At 41.5% G+C, this 19,803-nt stretch overlaps 1 long non-coding RNA gene across 1 annotated transcript in view; it reads left to right on the top strand.

Moving 5' to 3' along the window:
• Positions 1-15,099: 15,099 nt before the first annotated feature.
• LOC141985949 (uncharacterized) overlaps positions 15,100-19,803 on the top strand; it is a 110,772-nt gene continuing 106,068 nt past the window's right edge. The window contains exon 1 of the long non-coding RNA XR_012639073.1: positions 15,100-15,118. This is a non-coding gene — a long non-coding RNA (uncharacterized LOC141985949). The remainder of the gene's footprint in view (positions 15,119-19,803) is intronic.

The following is a 19,803-nucleotide window of genomic DNA, read 5'->3' as shown; positions in this document are numbered from 1 at the left end:
GGGCACAGCCTCTGGGTTGGGGTTGGGGATCAGGGGTTTGGGGTGCAGGATGGTGCTCTGGGCTTTGATGCAGGGGTTTGGAGGACAGGAGGGGGATCAGGGCTGGGGTAGGGGGTTGGGGCACAGGAGGTATTCAGGGGTGCAGGCTCTGGATGGCGCTTATCTTAAGCCACTCTCGGAAGCAGCGGCATGTCCTCCCCCTTTCCCCAGGCTCCAATGCAAAGCTGCGGCCAAGAGGCTTCACCCCTGTAGCTCCCATTGGCTGTGGTTCCCAGCCAATGCGAGCTGCAGATCTTGGGGCGGGGGCAGCGTGCATAGTCCCCTGGCTTCCCCATGTAGGAGCCGGAGGGGGGACATGCTGCTGCTTCTGGGAGCCGCAACGAACCACAACAGGCAGGGATCCTGCCTTAGCCCAGCTGCACCACTGACAGGACTTTTAATGGCCCAGTCGACGGTGATGACCGGAGCCACCAGGGTCACTTTTTGACCTGGCGTTCCGGTCGAAAACCGGACACCTGACAACCTGACTCCCATCCTCTCACCAGAGGGAGAAGCATATGCATTGGAGTGTCTTTTGTTTTTAAACAAATATACTTGTTGCTTTGTGTTTATATTAGAATAGGCAAGGTCAAAGCAATGAACCTTGCACTTGGAGCAAAAAGTGGCGAGATTTGGAGAATGCTTTTTCACAACAACAGTGACTCTACTCTCCTTCATCTGGTGGATGTAAACAGACAGGGAAATATACATTATTGACAAATGCAATGTTTTATTGACCTCAAATAAACAAATGTTGATTTAAAATCAAATGCAATCTATTTTCGACCTTGGAAGCCTCAAATATCTTACCATTGCACTCAATCATGCACTCACACAAAAATAGTTCAAAATGGCTAGTTATGGATATATAGTTTTAAAGTTTTCTGTGAATTTAGTGCTGTTAAAAAGTGATAGGTATGCATCTTTGGAAACTGAAGTCCTTTACTATAACAGTAAGTCACAAACTGGCATCCCTTAGAGCTGGGATTTTCAAAGCGCAGTCAGTGCATTAATACAGAGGCACATAGGGTGTATAAATATATAAGGGTGAAATTCATTCCTGTGCAGAATGTCAGCACAAAGTCTATGCACCAACTAACAGTGTCCAAAGTAAGAACTTAAGAGTATTTATTGTCCAAACTAAATGGCTTTTAACTTAGTAGCAGAAGTGCTGTTTCAGATACAGCTGCCGCCACTCTTAAAGTTTAATATGCCACACCTAAGATAATCCTGTATCCAACCCCAGTCATTCTTTGACCTCAGATTTCCCGTAAGGATGTCACTCAATGAAATGGTTCTTTTAACAGAATATTGACAGGGAATTAAATTAAAATTATTTATTCATTTCATATAGGCCTCCATAACATCTTTCTGTTAATATTGTTTAGGACTAGATTTGAAGTAGTGAGTTAATAATCTGTATCCCGTTACTGAATTTCCATCTTGATCCAGGCAGTACTTTCAACTGTAGTCAGGTGCTACTCTCCAAACAGCAGTTATTGTGAAGAAGCTATGTATAAAGCTCAGAAAAATCAGCAATGCTATGTTTTGTCACTAATTCCATGCAGCAGTATCTCCGGAAAATATATGTAGTTGATAGTGTGTAAAACGTTTTGGCACAGTTGATTCTCAAAGGTACTGAGTGTGTGTGTGTGTACAGTTCCGGAAATAATAAACCAATGCAGCATGCTAACAGCTATTTTTCACGTATATCTAAGTTGGCTATGGTCCAGGATAATTCAGTGTCTCTACATACAATCCAATTCTGTATGCTTTCCTGGCAACTTTTATTCATGGCTCATTGTGTTGCCTACTGACATAATGCCATTCCTTTTGATGCAAGCTGTCACTTAGGTATTAGAGAAACCACCCCTCCAAACATTTATTTGGTATGTCAATAAAATCTGGTTATTCACTTCAAACTTTTCTTTAAGAACTCCTGGCATCTCCATTTTGCTTGTTTGAATTCTGTGTGACCTGTTTAATGCTGTGAGCGGCATTCTACACTAACACAATCTTTATAGCTATACTGTCATTCATTCAGCCCTCCCGGGAGCTCCCTTACTCCTACTAACATTAGACCTCTATCATCACTTTCTGAGGATTCAATTAACAGATTCAGGGCATTTGTAAACATCACTGATAATTTACAACATGTTATGAATTCATTTTCTAGTTTCTATTCTACTCTGTATAGGTATTTATACAATGCTTATTACCATAGTAGCATCTGAACACCTTCCAGTAGTGCAGTAAGCAATGCAACTACACATCTGTCATGTGTTGTTTGCATTCTCATCCTCTCTCCACAGGGATTAGCATGTGCAGTGGAGTGTCTTGTTTGGTAGTGTGGTCATTTGGTAGTGTGTCTTTAAATATATAACATATATATGTGAAGTGGTGAGGTTTGTGATTGTTCTTAGTACCCCTGGGGGAGTTCATTCCATAGTCTCATATGGCCCCTGGAAAAACATCCTTCTCCATCACGGATGAGTTTCACTCTTATAGTTGAGAGTTCCATTGTGCCTAGGAGCATAGTTGTCAACTGCAGTCTTAGTCCTGGCTCTTTAGACAATCTTTTAGATAACCTGAGCCCAAGCCATGAGACCTTGAACTTTATTTGATATTCTATAAGAAGTCAGTTCACAGAGAGAGGACAGGTTGATATATTCATGGTAGTCTGTGTTGCTGAGTAGATGTGCTGTGGAGTTTTGAATTAGCTGGAGTTTCCTCAGTTCTGATGGCTTCGTGGTCAGCTATATTGCATTGCTGTAATACTTCTAAGATAAAGAAGGTATGAAAAACAGGTCTTTGTTCACCAGAATGGAACAGAGCTTCCTAGCCAAGCTGACACGGTAGTCAGCATTGCTCATACATGCTGCTATATAAGAGGATTCCAATATTACTCATAGACTCATAGATATTAAGGTCAGAAGGGACCATTATGATCATCTAGTCTGACCTTCTGCACAATGCAGGCCACAGAATCTCACCCACCCACTCCTGCAATAAACCTCTCACCTATGTCTGAACTATTGAAGTCCTCAAATCATGGTTTAAAGACTTCAAGGTGCAGAGAATTCTTCAGCAAGTGACCCGTGCCCCATGCTACAGAGGAAGGCAAAAAACTCCCAGGTCCTCTTCCAATCTGCCTTGGAGGAAAATTCCTTCCCAACCCCAAATATGGCAATCAGTTGAAACCCTGAGCATGTGGGCAAGATTCACCAGCCAGATACCCAGGAAAGAATTCGCTGTAGTAACTCAGATCCCACCCCATCTAACATCCCATCACAGACCATTGGGCTTATTTACCATGATAGTTAAAGATCAATTAATTGCCAAAATCATGTTATCCCATCATACCATCTCCTCCATAAACGTATCGAGTTTAATCTTGAAGCCAGATAGGTCTTTTGCCCCCACTGCTTCCCTTGGAAGGCTATTCCACAACTTCACTCCTCTGATGGTTAGAAACCTTCATCTAATTTCAAGTTTAAACTTCCCGATGGCCAGTTTATATCCATTTGTTCTTGTGTCCACATTGATACTGAGCTTAAATAATTCCTCTCCCTCTCTGGTATTTATCCCTCTGATATATTTATAGAGAGCAATCATACCTCAACCTTCTTTTGGTTAGGCTAAATAAGCCAAGCTCCTTGAGTCTCCTTTCATAAGACAGGTTTTCCATTCCTCAGATCATCCCAGTAGCCCTTCTCTGTACCTGTTCAAGTTTGAATTCATCCTTCTTAAACATGGGAGACCAGAACTGCACACAGTATTCCAGATGAGGTCTCATCAGTGCCTTGTATAACGGTACTAACACCTCCTTATCTCCTGAACTCTGGAATGAATTGAAAAATTGTGGGTGTGTATCTTCAACCATGAGACTGCACAATAGCTGCAAGTTCTTCAAAATGTTTTTCTCTGCCCATCAGCATCACCTTTGTCTTCTTCCGGTTCAGCTTTAGCCAACTGGTCTTCATCCAAGAGCTGATCATATCCAAGCACTGGGCCATCTTGGTGGTAATGGTGTGGTTGTATGTATTGAAGAATAGATAAAGCTGTGTATAATTTGCATATTTCAGGCATGAATCTACATCAGCTGATCAGTTCACCTACTGGTTACATTTAGATGATGAAAAAGATCAGAGAAAGAATTGATCCTTATGGAACCTCACAACTGGGGAGGGGTGTCTAGTGGTGGAAATGCAGTTTTCCATCATTAATCATTGTGAGCATCCCTCCAGAAAGAACTCAAACAGTTTTATCCCATTACCCTGGACCCCTGCCACCACTCTCAGCTGAGACAGCAGAATCTCATAGAAAACAATATCACGTGCTGCCAGGAGGTCCCTCAAGATGAGATGAATGTCTGTCCTTTGACAGGAACTCATCCATCAATAAGCCACTAAGGAGGTTTTGGTCCTATATCCTGGCCTGAATCTAGACTGAACTGGGTCTAGAATGTTAGCTTCAATTAGATGAGCTTGTAGTTGGGTATTTACTGGCATGTAAATGAGCATGCTCAGGAATGGGAGGCTTGACATTGAGCGGAATTTTCTAGGGCTGAAGTATCCAAGGTGGATTTCTTCAGGATAGGTCAGACTATTGCATGTTTGAAGGAGGAAAGGAAGATTCCTTCTCTGAATGAGGCTTTGGGTATTTCAGTCAGGAGTGGTACCAGCTGCTGCTAACGATGTTCTTCCACAAGCCAAGTATTGTAGGAGTGTTGGGATGGGTTTGGCACCAGCTACTCAAGACTCCTTTTTGGTGTCTAAAACATGAGGAGGAGTGAATATACTGAATTCTAGGAATGGAGATGGGCTGTTGGTTCGTGGGTATAGGTGGAGTGGAAGCTTTCCCAAATGTGGGTGAATTTTTCAGTGGAGAAGGAGGATAGTTCTTCACAGCTCTTGGTGCTTGGTTATGATGCCAGTTGAAGGAATTCAGTATTAATGAAGAGATTTACCTGCCTCGATAGCTCCTTGGGGTGGGATTTGACAACCTCAATGGAGGCTGATATGAAGATTCTTTTGGCCTGTAATGCAGCCTCAGAATAGGCTTTGAGGAATCTGTTATGTTCCATACTGTCTGAATCAGCCTTTGTTTTCCACCATCGGCACTTGAGTTTCTGCTCCTCTCTCTTCACCTAGTGCAGGGATTGAAAAATCCAAGGAGATCTGTGTAGGCAATGGGAAGGAAGGTGCCATTTGGGGGCCAGCATGTCAATGGCTCAGGACAGCATAGAATGGTAATGATTTGCCAGGTCCTCAACTCCTCATCCTGTCTGCAGTTCTGCCTGCTGCAGTCCTTTGGCATGCTTTGGCATTTGTTGGAGTCCATGAGTCTTCATGGTCAAATCAGGATCATTGGTCTTTCTTATTGCCTGGGTGCTGGAAGGTCTCTGGCCACTGCCCTGATGAGGTGATGTTTTGTCCAAGAAAGTGTCTGGGTTGTGATGCTGTCTGTCTTGACATCTAGGCTGAAAGTCAGGTCCAGGATATGTCTGCCTGTGTAGGCTGGAGCACATGTGACATATGAAGGCCTGTGATGGAGTATACAAAACCCACACTGGACAACAAGGGGTTAAGTAGCTGCTCTGTGCTCAGTAAGCCATACCCTGAAACTCCTGCAAGTTAAGTGGGAAGCTGAACAGGTCACCTGTGGGCAGACCAGGGAAGAGAACAGATCTTTAACCCTCAGCTCCTGAGGAAAGGGCTGAGGGAAGGTAGGATCTTTCCTGACAACAACTGCCTGAAGATCCCTCCCTGGGGGAAGGGAGGGCCTGATCCTGATACACCCTGAGAGATAGGAGTTCCTCTCTTTCTCATATTAACTCAGTTTGTGTCAATTCCCTTGGATTTTTGCTTATGGATTACCCTGGAAGAGAACAGACTTGGAAGTGACTTGGCTGGAGGGCCAACTCACAGGAAGTGTCAGACAACCACATAGGCAGATCTAGCAGCTTCAGACCCCAGGGGAGAGAGATCTGCCATGCCATGGCCAGCCATTAGGAGGAACCAAGAGGTGAACTGACCCCTTCACAAAGTCCTAGGGAGGCAAGAAATGTTCCCTCTAATTTTTGACAGGCAGTGTGCGCAAAAATTTTCTTCTGTGCAAATTTTTGACAGGCCATGTGCTCAAAAAATTTCTTCTGTGCAAATTGTTGTGCTTCTGTGCAAATCTTTGTGTGCACGGTGTTTCTTCGTGTGCACGGGGTTTAAGATCTGTGCGCGCGTGCGCACAACTTAGAGGGAACAGGGGAGACCAGAGAGAAGATGCATTTTTGGCCTCCTGCCAATGCAGTCTTATTGATATGCATGTTGAAATATTCAAGGATGATAATTCTGTGCTATTTCACAACCATCACCAACAAGATATCAGTGTATTCCTTTATAAATCCCATAGTGATCTGTAAATGAGCGTAAAAATCCATGTTAGCTTTAGCTCGAGTTTTTAGAAGGGCTGTCAATTAATTGCAGTTAACTCACGTGATTAACTCAAAAAATTAATTGTGATTAATTGCAGTTTTAATCACACTGTTAAACAATAGAATACCAATTGAAATTTATTAAATATTTTGGATGTTTTTCTACATTTTCAAATATACTGATTTAAATTACAATACAGAATACAAAGTGTACAGTGCTCACTTTATATTATTATTTTTATTACAAATATTTGCACTGTAACAATGATAAACAAAATAAATAGTATATTCACCTCATAAAAGTACTGTAATGCAATCTTTTTATCATGAAAGTGCAACTTAAAAATGTAGATTTTTTTTGTTACATAACTGCACTCAAAAACAAAACAATATAAATCTTTAGAGCCTACAAGTTCACTCAGTCCTACTTCCTATTCAGCTAATCACTAAGACAAACAAGTTTGTTTACACTTACGGGAGATAATGCTGGCTGCTTCTTATTTACAATGTCACCTGAAAGTGAAAACAGACATTTGCATGGCACTTTTGTAGCTGGTATTGCAAGGTATTTACATGCCAGATATGCTAACAATTCATATGCCCCTTCATGCTTTGTCCACCATTCCAGAGGACATGCTTCCATGCTGATGACTCTTGTTAAAAAAATGTGTTAATTAAATTTTGACTGAACTCCTTTGGGGAGAATAGTATGTCTCCTGCTCTTTTACACCTGCATTCTGCCATGTATTTCATATTATAGCAGTCTTGGATGATGACCCATGTTGTTCATTTTAAGAACACTTTCATGCAGATTTGACAAAACACAAAGAAGATACCAATGTAATATTTTTAAAGAAAGCTACAGCACTCGACCCAAGGTTTAAGAATCTGAGAGGGACAAGATGTAGAGCATGCTTTCAGAAGTCTTAAAAGAGTAACACTCTGATACAGAAACTACAGAACCCAAACCATCAAAAAATAAAATCAACCTTTTGCTGGTGGCATCTGACTCAGATGATGAAAGTGAGCATGCCTCGGTCTGTACTGGTTTGGTTATCGAGAAGAACCCATAATCAGCATGGACGTATGTCCTCTGGAATAGTGGTTGAAGATGAAGGGTGTCATAAATATAAAGGGAAGGGTAAACCCCTTTAAAATCCCTCCTGGCCAGAGGAATCTCCTCTCACTTGTAAAGGGTTAAGAAGCTAAAGGTAACCTCGCTGGCACCTGACCAAAATGACCAATGAGGAGACAAGATACTTTCAAAAGCTGGGAGGAGGGAGAGAAACAAAGGGTCTGTGTGTCTATCTATATTCTGTCTTTGCCGGGGATAGACCAGGAATGGAGTCTTAGAACTTTTAGTAAGTAATCTAGCTAGGTACGTGTTAGATTATGATTTCTTGAAATGGCTGAGAAAAGAATTGTGCTGAATAGAATAACTATTTCTGTCTTTGTATCTTTTTTGTAACTTAAGGTTTTGCGTAGAGGGGTTCTCTATGTTTTGAATCTAATTACCCTGTAAGGTATCTACCATCCTGATTTTACAGGGGGGATTTCTTATTTCAAATTACTTCTATTTTTATTAAAAGTCTTCTTGTAAGAAAACTGAATGCTTTTTCATTGTTCTCAGATCCAAGGGTTTGGGTCTGTGGTCACCTATGCAAATTGGTGAGGCTTTTTATCCAACATTCCCCAGGAAAGGGGGGGTGCAAGTGTTGGGAGGATTGTTCATTGTTCTTAGGATCCAAGGGTCTGGGTCTGTAGTCACCTAGGCAAATTGGTGAGGCTTTTTACCAAACGTTGTCCAGAAAGTGGGGTGCAAGGTTTTGGGAAGTATTTTGGGGGGAAAGATGTGTCCAAACAGCTCTTCCCCAGTAACCAGTATTTGTTTGGTGGTGGTAGCGGCCAATCCAAGGACAAAGGGTGGAATATTTTGTACCTCGGGGAAGTTTTGACCTAAGCTGGTAAAGATAAGCTTAGGAGGTTTTTCATGCAGGTCCCCACATCTATACCCTAGAGTTCAGAGTGGGGGAGGAACCTTGACAAAGGGACATATGAAACTTTAGCACATCTGGCACTTAATTATCTTACGACACCGGCTACAGCAGTGCCATGCAAACACCTGTTCTCACTTTCAGGTGACATTGTAAACAAGAAGTGGGCAGCATTATCTCCTGTAAATGTAAACAAACATTTTGCCACAATATGCCAACATTTTTATGGCTGACCTGGAACAACGCTTCCTCAGCTCTCGTCCACTCACGCCCCTTCTCTACCAACACCAGATTGATGACATCTTCATCATCTGGACCCATGGGAAGGAAACTCTGGAAGATTTCAATAGCTTCCACTCCACCATCAACCTCAGCCTGGCCAATCTACACAGGAGGTCCACTTCCTAGACATCACGGTGCAAATAAGTGACGGTCACATTAACACCACCCTATACCGAAAACCCAGCGACCGCTATGCCTAACTTCATGCCTCCAGCTTCCATCCTGGTCACACCATACGATCCATTGTCTACAGCCAAGCGCTGAGGTACAACCACATTTGCTCCAACCCCTCAGACAGAGACCAACACCTACAAGATCTTCACCAAGCATTCTCAAAACTATGATACCCACACGAGGAAATAAGGAAACAGATCAACAGAGCCAGACATGTACCCAGAAGCCTCCTGCTGCAAGACAAGCCCAAGAAAGAAACCAACAGAACACCACTGGCCATCACATATAGTCCTCAGTTAAAACCTCTCCAACGCATCATCAGTGATCTACAACTCATCCTGGACAACAATCCCTCACTTTCACATGTCTTGGGAGGCAGGCCAGTCCTTGCCCACACACAACCCGCCAACCTGAAGCATATTCTCACCAGCAACTACACGCTGCACCATAGTAACTCTAACTCAGGAACCAATCCATGCAACAAACCTCGATGCCAGCTCTGCCCACATATTTACGCCAGCAACACCATCACAGGACCTAACCAGATCAGCCACACCATCGCCGGTTCATTTACCTGCACGTCCACCAATGTAATCTATGCCATCATGTGCCAGCAATGCCCCATCTGCTATGTACATCGGCCAAACTGGATAGTCCCTATGTAAAAGGATAAATGGACACAAATCAGATATTAGGAATGGCAATATACAAAAACCTGTAGGAGAACACTTCAATCTCCCTGGACACACATTAGCAGATTTAAAGGTAGCTCTCCTGCAGCAAACAAACTTCAGGACCAGACTTCAAAGAAAAACTGCTGAGCTTCAGTTCATTTGCAAATTTGACACCATCAGCTCAGGATTAAACAAAGACTGTGAATGGCTAGCCAACTACAAAAGCAGTTTCTCCTCCCTTGGTGTTCACACCTCAACTGCTAGAAGAGGGCCTCATCCTCCCTGATTGAACTAACCTCGTTACCCCAGCCTGATTCTTGCTTGCATATTTATACCTCCCTCTGGAAATTTCCACGACATGCATCCGACGAAGTGGGTATTCACCCACGAAAGCTTATGCTCCAATACGTCTGTTAGTCTATAAGGTGCCACAGGAATCTTTGCTGCTTTTGCAGATCCAGACTAACACGTCTACCCCTCTGATTTTTGGCTGAACAAGAAGTAGGACTTGCGTGGACGTGTAGCCTCTAAAGTTTTAAATTGTTTTATTTTTGAATGCAGTTATTTTTTGTACATAATTCTACATATGTAAGTTCAACTTTCACAATAAAGAGATGCATTACAGTACTTTTATGAGGTGAATTGAGAAATACTATTTCTTTTGTTTTTTACAGCGCAAGTATTTGTAATAAAAATAGATATAAAGTGAACACTGTGCACTTTGTATTATGTGTTGTAATTGAAATCAATACATTTGAAAATTTAGAAAATATCCAAAAATATTTAAATAAATGGTATTCTATTTTTGTTTAACAACGCAATTAATTTTTTTAATTGCTTGACAGTCCTAGTTTTTAGTCAGATGAATAAATTCAAATGAAGTTGTTACCTGAGGCATCTCGCTTGCATTTGATGTTTGCAGAGAAAATGAATGCAGGGCCTCCTGCCTACTTGTCCTGTCTAGGTCTGGGCCATACTGAATATCCTGGTGGGAGAAGGTTTGTCAGCACAGTGCTTGCAGTGTCATCCAGTCAGGTCATGGTGATGAAGACTTTATTGGGTGCATCATCACTGATTAGGTCTTGTATTGTTTGTTAGTGGCAGATCTTGAATGGATAGCATCAGCCTAGTTCATGATGCTTAGAGCTGTCTGCTTCTAGCCCCTGCATATGTAGTGGTCCTGGGAAGCACACAGGTTTTAGGTGTCTAAAATATGGCTGTTGACTGCTTTTCTGGTTCTTTAGACAGCTCCTCCCAATTTCAACTGTGATAAGTGATTATATAGATGGTGTTATGGGATGGTCCAACTAGAAGAATGGTTGTCTGGTTTGCCAGATGACAGGGAATGGTGGATCTGTTATTTATCTTTCAGAGTTGTAACTTTGTTGTTTTGGGAATTTGTGGAGCCTGGAGCAGTCTGTTCCTGGAATAGTGGGGAGTGTACTGGAAGCATGGTGGCATAACAGCAATGGCCATAGTTATAAATTACAAGTAGGGTGTGACACTACAGCCATATTATTTATAGAAATATTGTTATAATATGATTACAGCATAGATATATTTTGTGCAAGATAAGGTATGAGATATCACTGAAAAGGTAATGATTTGCTGAATATGATTATCCTATTTGTATGCATGTATGATTTCTGTATCTGAAGTTAGGAACATTGACTATGTGTCAATTACAAGTGGGTGTACACCTGGGGAACACCCACCTGACAGAACGCTATCAGTCTAGATGGCTTGCTGTGAGGAAGAGCCATTAGCCTGAGCAATCGGTCTTTAAAGATGCTAATCTCCCACCTTCCTGGATAGCCTTTCTGTGGATGCTGCAAATAGACTTTGAGTTATGGCTGCAGGGTCATGTGCTCATGTCACCTGATACTGGACTCCATAATATAATTAGTACTTTTCCACTGATCAGGGGTGGAATCACACTGGAAGACAAAGGGTTCCCACCATATGTAAAACCTATTTAAGGCAGGGGAGTGAGGATGACTGCTGAAAACACCTAAGAAACAAAGACAAAGGGGAGAAGGATTGAGCTCAGGCTGGAAGGGTGTCTAGCCAGTGAAAGAAATACCTGGAGTTTTAAGCTGCAGGTAAGTGCAGCTTGCCTTTAAGAACCTCTGCAATTTGCCTAAAACAACATTTAGGGTGAGAATTTGCTAGTTATAACCAGTTCTTTAATATATTAAGCTTAGCTTGTGTGTTTGTTTCATTTGCTAGGTAATCTGCTTTGATCTGTTTGCTATCCCTTATAATCACTTAAAATCTATTTGTGTAGTTAATACACTTGTTTTTGTTTTATCTAAAACCAGTTTGTGGAATTCATAACTGAATGAATGGGTGAGGGGGGGAGAAAGCTGTGCATATAGTCCTCCACGTTGAAGGGGGGGGGTGAATTTCAATGAGCTTATGCTGTATAGTTTTCTGTACAGTGCAAGATGGTGTAATTCTGGGGTTATCCTCAAGAGGGGGTGAGCACTTGAGTATCTGGGCAGATCCTTAGCTGAAGCCTTCCCATGCAGGGGCTAGTCAGAAAGCCTGTTTGCATGTTCTAACAGCTGATTGTGTCCCTACCTGTATCTGTGCTGGTGAAAGTGTGAGACCAAGAGTGGGTCTGCAGCTTGTCACAGCAGTACAGTTAAAGGGAACCCAAGCTGGTGGGTCAGGCGGGCTCAGTGGTACTCCAGTTCCAAGTGGCACTCCGAGGGGACCCATCACATAGGGTTGAACCCAGCAAAAGGAAGTGTCAATGGTATCAGACATGCATTTCTTTTTAGTTTTATAGAAGTGAAAAGTGACTGATGGTCCTGCAGCTGTGTTCATGCCAGTGCTGGGCCAGCTGGAGTTCTATTCCTGCTGCTGCCCCAGAGTGCTGTCCCTCCTGCCGGAAAGGAGAAGAGTGGGAGCAGGAACAGGGACCCTCTTTAAGGGCCCTCAAGATCCCTTGCCATTTCCCCACCTGTGCTGGTCACATGTAGGGCATGAAGTTTCCTGGCCTGTATAAATCCAATAAATATTGATTTATAATAATCTTTCACAATCTGCTGCACTCTGTTTCGTAGCTTGGTATCATGCAAGGTTTCATTTCTTTGGTTACGTTATGTGACAATGTCCCATATGTATTAATCAAAGACAGCCAAGAAGCAGATCAGTTTTCTGTTTCTCCCTTTACTTGGTTAATGAGCAGAGCAACCATGCCCAGGTAGTCAAACAGAGGGAATCCAGTAATTCTCCTTTTCTAAACCAAAGTGCCTCTATTTTCTGATACACTTAGAGGTTGTTGGGTTTTTTTTATTTTGTGGGGTGTTTTTAACATTCTAGCAAAACACCCCACCAGCTCTGCCTCAACACTTAACTGTGATTATAGTCAGAAAAGTAACAATAAAAAATGTTGTTTTCTTACTCAGAATCACAGCTCCCTGTGCGTTTTGACATTTTGTTCTTACTGCTCTGACAAAAATAAAGTTTCACTGTTGTTAGTACTGCAGGAGAGAGGGGGATGGATTCTAATGGTGCTGCATTTCTGGTTCAGGAACTTGTTTACTGGCACAAAGATCCCAGTTTGATTTTCCAGCTCAAGATATATATCTAAGTTGGCAGTTCAAAAATTCATCTTTGTATCATGATGGACCCAAACCACAAAATGTAGATCAAGGTCTGGAGTCCAAAAACCCACATTCCAAACATTGGGGATGGTTGGATATGGGAAGATTGTTTGTTTGTTTGTTTGTTTTTCCCAGGCCCTTCTCTTCTTCTGACTTGTGAAGTGAGTGTATTTGATAAAGAAGTCACTGAGGGAGGCTAAACTGGAATATGTAAATAATGTCATAATTATAATAACTTTTTTGACTACTGTCGTATTAATTTAGATGGAATAAAGAGGCCCCAAAAGTCAAAGGAGTTAACATTACCCAGTCACTGTCCAACATTAAATGGAGTTACACAAGGTTACGAGTTTAGTATAGAGAGACCTCAGCCTACTTAATACCATGGCAGATACACCATTAAAGATCCTTTTAGCCTTTTATTAAAGATACAGAAGAAGAAGGAACAACAGTAAAAGCATTTGAAATGTGAGGTATTAAGTAAGTCTTTCATTTTAACAACATCCCATGTTCCCTTTTCCTTTAAATATTGGGAGTCTTTAAAGGAAAAAAATGTATTTGACAATCTCTTAGATGGTGTTAAACATAGTACTAGCCACCTTTTTAGGGGAAAAGAGAGGTTAGTTGAAATGTGCTGGAGCTGTTGCTACTGTTGTTGTTAAAGTCCAATTCCATTTCCTAGAAGACAAAAAAAGACAAACACATGCAAGAGGGAAAAGAAAAGAGCAGAGCAGATAGAAAATGCTGCTGCTTCTCTGGTGTTGACTTTGACTCACTGGTGGAAAAACACAGGCACAGCGCACGGTCTTATCAGCCACTCGGAGACCTGGCAAACTTGGCATTGGGCTGTTTAGGGCATTACTTTTAGCTGCTTTTCTGGTCTCAGGCTTACAGCAGTGTTGAAAAAAATGCAGTGTTAGCCAGTTAAGTCAGGCTCTTTTAGGATTAGGATGAAGAAGGTGTAGGTTCCCAGGAGATGGTGGGGGTGACAACCATGATAGTGAAGCTCACTCCTTCCCCTTCTTTTTCCTTTCACTCAGCCAGTGTTAAGGTAGCCAGCTTTCCCTGCAAATTGTCTTTTATTAACGACCACAACAAATGGGAGTGATGGGTGGACTAGCTCCTCCCCTCATTATTTTGTCCACCAATTAGACCTAATTTTTGACATACCAATTTTGGTTCATTGATCTCCAGTCTCACACTGTTCTTGTTTACCACACATGATCTAAACACACTCCTGGAATGATATCAGTAGGCTTTTTTTGTTTGGACTAATTCAATCTGTCTCTTTTTTGCATCTTTTCCCATCAATATTTGTCATTATGAGGGTATTGTGACATTTTAGAAACTTGTACTCATATTTCACAATTGAGCTTATAATTAGGGTAAATTTGTAGGATAAATTTGTAGGCCAAATTATTACAACTCTATAGCTGCACTTTAGAGGACATATTGGAATAATGGCTCTCTTAGAGTTTAGCTCATTATCAGTGACATAGTGATGAATTTGCTGTGCTGCATTTCTCTCTGCACCTTGACAATGGAGGTCCACTCTCTCAAAATTGGATTGTAAAACTCTATCCATAAACTGTGATCGTGCAAGGAGTTGCATGTTGCAAAACCTGTATTTGCATAGACAAAATGTGAAGTCAGCCATCTTCCTACCTGATTTGCACATAGTAAAGTCCATTTGCAAGTGCAGCAGTTGGGAGTGAAGGAATTATCAAGTACAATTTCAAGTGCTGTCTTTGTGGTATTGAATAACGGTTTCCAATTACAGGATTCTAATACTTTATCATGGGGATGGCTAGTGTGAAAAAAGAACAACGAGAAGGGAGTGGAGCTGAACAGTCTTACACAAATTTGTGAGGACATGTTAGTCTCTTCCTCCTGTCAACTTCTTCATAGCAGGTATGTAGCCTTTGATTAATTCAGGGTGCCAAATGCACAGGTCACTAATAACAGATACTTTTACGCGAGCAGCTATTTGTAATTTATTACAGGAAATGAGATTTCTGAGTCACTTATATAGAGACATAAAGACTTTTAGTACCCAAATAAAAACAAGTATAATTGCAACCATACAAAAAGGAAGATAATTATAGAAAAACACCCTCCTGCACTGTGCACACTCACACACTTATGGAGACCCATCACAGATGGGTGAAAGAAGATGAAAAGAATAGGAAGTGGAGAAGCTCCATAAGGAGGATTGAAGTTATGGTTTCCATTATCCTGTCATTCTGATGTCCCAACTAGGCTTGGTATGATTCTTTTATCATCCTTTTTCCTGACATCCCCACACATCCAGGGTCGTATCTGATTAGGTCTTAGCCTCTTGCCCATGTTTGCTGTTCCAGGGGAACATAATTAGGGCTCCAACTAGGATTACCAACCCTCCAGGCTTGGCCTGCAGTCTCATGAAATCGGCATCCATCTCCCAGTGACTATCCAGGAGATTTTAATAGGATATTTTAAGAAAATGACATTATGTCATGTTGCGGGGGGAGCGGGAATCTCCCAGAATAGCTTCAGTCAGAGTTGGCGACCCTAGCTCCAACTGCTAGCGTAAGCTATTTGTGTTAATACATTTCCCAGTGGGTTTGATACGTGAGTGCAGTTGCTCCATAGATACATGTACCCCAAATCCCTTAATTCTGTTATTTTAAGACCAGTTACTCTGCAATGTGTGTGTTTGTTTATCACAAGATATGCATCACTAAATCTTATAACCCTAGATCAAACACTTAAACTATTCAGGCCTTATGCTAGCTGATAGACCCTGTTAGGCCTCAAACTTATTGCAAAGCCTCTTTCGAATACTTTTACATCTTATTTTCCCCTACTTGCATTATAGCTTTAATTGTTTTATCATCACCTCTTAAGCATCTTATCTTTTCCTAATATATAGATTATAGGTGGATCCTAGGTACAGGGCAAAGCTCAACAAATTAGTTAACATTTCTGCTCTTTCCTCCCCAAACATACTGTCTCTGCTTCTCTAGTTTCATATGTTTGTCACTAATGCCAGACTCCTCTACTTTTGTCTGAATATTATTTCCTACTCCCGTGTTCCAGACCTCTTCTCCAATCTTACTATCATAGCTGTGGTGAGGGCAAGCCTGGAATACAGCAGTAGCTGATTTGGACGTTATCTGTCAATCTGATTATGTGAGACTCCATTTTAGATGGTTATCATCCTTCTAATCAACAATAATATGTGGCAATTTATGATGATTTTTGATTTTGCTGATCTCTGCTGTCAGTACCCAGGTAAAAATGCATTTTTAAAATAAGCTCAAAAAAATCTTATGGCGATATAAATGAAAAGACTCGAATCTCATTCCTCTTAAAAAGAGAGAGAGAAAGAACTTCTGAACCTCAGAAAAGCTTAACTAAAGTCAATGGGAATTTAAAATGAGAAACAAAAGTAAGGGAATAGAAAGAAAAACAAATACTGTACCTGAAGAGGAAAACGCTTCAGAGTAAGTCAGAAGGAGCTGATGTAAGTCTTCACTAATTGGGAGGGTGGACTACAGTATGTTATGGAATACTGAGGGTTATGTAGACTACTCCATAAGTAGCAATATTGGTATTCATAAAAGAGCATTAACTCCAGAGGAAACACATGCTTACTCACTTGCTGTAGGGATATTATCAGAAATTCATGTGTATTTGGGTACTGCAGCTGAGGATAAGGAGAGAAGGAAAAGTGGGGAGGAGCGGAGGCTGAGAATACAGCATGTGTTAGGAAGAGGCAAAGAGAGCCCACTTAACAGCAGATAGCATATGTGATATTTGCAAGGAATGCATTGTGCAAAGGAAGACAGCTATGATCCCAGCTATCAAGATAAGGACACTGTGGATAAAACCTCAACAGTGCCCACAGAGAAAGCCACATGTCTGAATCTGGTCCTGTGCTCCTTTTGAAAAGGGCTGACAGTACCCTCATTCCCAGGTGCCTTCTCCTGTGGTACAGGGGCAATAGCAAGATCAATAAATGAGTTGGTTGGAAAAGCACATCTGAGTGTTGTCCAGTGTGAGTATATTGGCTGTCTGGCGAAGATAGAGACTTTGGAAGAGTGAATAGGAAAAGTATGAATGCCCATAGGTGGACTGGTCCTAGTTTAGTGCACTGCAAAGGAGGGACTCAGTGGCTCACAAAAAATAAGAAAATATAAAATCTTCTAACAGCTGTTAGTACAAAATTACATATGTATTATCTTAGCCTTGCATATCAGAGAATAGCACTCAGTGTAGTGCAATAATTTTTGCTAGCTTGACATTAAGCCAAAGGCCTGTGAGGCCAGTAACATGAAATTTAGGATAGCGTGCCAGGAAATATCACCAGGCAACACTGGCATCATGGGTAGCAAAAAGTAAGTAGCCGCTGTTCCACAAATAATGACATACAGAAAAGCAGCAGTAGCAGATGTTTAAGTAGAACGCTCTCTGATGGTGTTTATTATTAGGGAGGTTGTGTGCACAATGTGGGAAGGAGATGCACTTTTTTCAAAAAAACCTCACACTATTCTACATTAATTAAACTAGTGGGTGGGGGTATGGGACAACAACATCTTTTTTTTTTTTTAAGCTTAAACATGCTTACTTGAAAAGGAGGAGGAAACAGAGTTGAAAGGAATATTTTCTTTCTTCGTATATGTCCTGCACATGCAGTCCACAGAAAAAGTAGCACTGCATTGCATTTTTTGTCAAAATGGGTTTGTTTGTTTTCCTTGGGGCATTTGAGAGAGTCCAACCTTATTGGGAATTTCAGAAAGAAATGTAAGAACAAGAACAGTGATGCTGCTGGAGAATTGTTTTCTTTGATACTAAGGCCCCTTTACATCACTCTGGCATTGTTAATGAGCCTTCAAGTAGTCTTAAATTAAGTTTATGTCCACTTTAAGACCCCTTTACACACCAGACCTGTGTAAAAGGGCCTTAGTGTAAATGTGAAGTTGTCCCTTTATTTCGATTAAGAAGTTTAACCTCTAGATGTTGTTTCATATTTTACACTATAGTAGCCATTAGCTTTTCCTGCAAAGTATTTAATGGCCCACTTTGGGTAAAGCAGCCTTTTCTTCATGTAATGAGGCTACAACAATATGTATAATTTACTATAATGAATTAAGTAGTCATAAATGCGGGGGGAAATGAATTTAAGCAGATCACGTGGTTTAATTTATGTTATTTTTATCATGTAGCTTGATTTGCATCTCTCTCCTATATATTTTTGTATGTTCCAGTTGCTCAGATTCTTATCTCCTTACTAATGTTTCATTAGCAGTATACGGTATACATCCTTACTGCTGGCTTATTTGTTTAATATAATTTGTTATTGAAGAAAATGACAATTTTGCATTGTATATTGAAATTATATTGATTTCTAGTGAGTGTGCAGTGAGTCAATGGAAACAAATAGAAGGGGCAGAGAGCTGTCTCTGCACAGCACCCCGGATCTGTAATTCCACAACACCATCCCTACTTTCCCAGGACCTTTCACAAGATAGGGTGGGCTTGAAGTGGGATGAAGGAACTTACAGGGAAGCATGCATCCTTTTCCCAACCCACCAATGGAAAATCTATCCAAAATCTAATCCAAAAGCTGCTGTATTAACTTTCACATGGGGAGGGTCCCTTTGTACTGAGAGCCACCCCACCATTCAGGAAGAGTCCTGAATTCAGGAAAGTCATGGCAACCAGGAAAGCAAGGGGCATGGAGCTGTTGCATAGACATCAGGCCTCTATGTGCATAGCCCTGTAACTCTATTGGATTGCTCGAGATCTGCAAGTGCACTTTGTCTATGGGGTATGTCTACATTGCAATTAAAAACCCACGGCTGGCCTGTGCCAGCTGACTCAGGCTCATGAGGACTGGACTGCAGGGCTGTTTAATGGCAGTGTAGTCATCCGGGCTTGAGCTTAAGCCTAGGTTCTAAGACCCTGTGAGGTGGGAGAGTCTCAGAGCTAAGGCTGCAGCCTGAGCCAGAAAGTCTACACAGCAATTAAACTGCCCAGCAGTCTGAGCCCCACAAACCTGAGTCAGCAGTGTAGACATACCATATGTGTCCTTCTGGTTTACTTATAGAAAGGTTAGGACAAGCAGCCAGAGTCCGTGATGACAGGCACAGGATCAGTAAATAACAGAACCACAACTATTACTGGAAAGAGGGTACAAAGGCAGCTCTCCTTCTGCTGGGGATGACAAAAACAGTTTTGCTTTCTCAGTGAGCAAGGAAACAGAGAGACACCCAGAAATCCCACTCAGAACTACTCTCTCAGACAGGGAGGAGCCACATCCTTTTAGTTACCATCTGTGGATGTGTCCAGAAACATCCATTCACCCAACCAGCACAGTTACTCTGATATACTTGTATTTGCTGGGTAATTAGGTTAGGAATTTTTAATTCAATATTTTCAATTAAAGACACATTTAACAGTTTGTATAAGTCATAATGAAATACTCCAATTTGTTTATTCCTGATTTAGGCCTCCCTCCAGCATCCAGAACCACTCAATACAGACACTTAGAGCTGCAGAGAGCTCCACTGAAGACAGATTCTTAAGACCTGAAAATACTTCTGGGAACACAG

The sequence above is a fragment of the Natator depressus genome, chromosome 4, assembly GCF_965152275.1.
Source record: "Natator depressus isolate rNatDep1 chromosome 4, rNatDep2.hap1, whole genome shotgun sequence".
In the NCBI taxonomy this organism is placed as follows: Eukaryota; Metazoa; Chordata; order Testudines; family Cheloniidae; genus Natator; species Natator depressus.
This window is presented reverse-complemented; position numbering and strand designations above follow the sequence as displayed.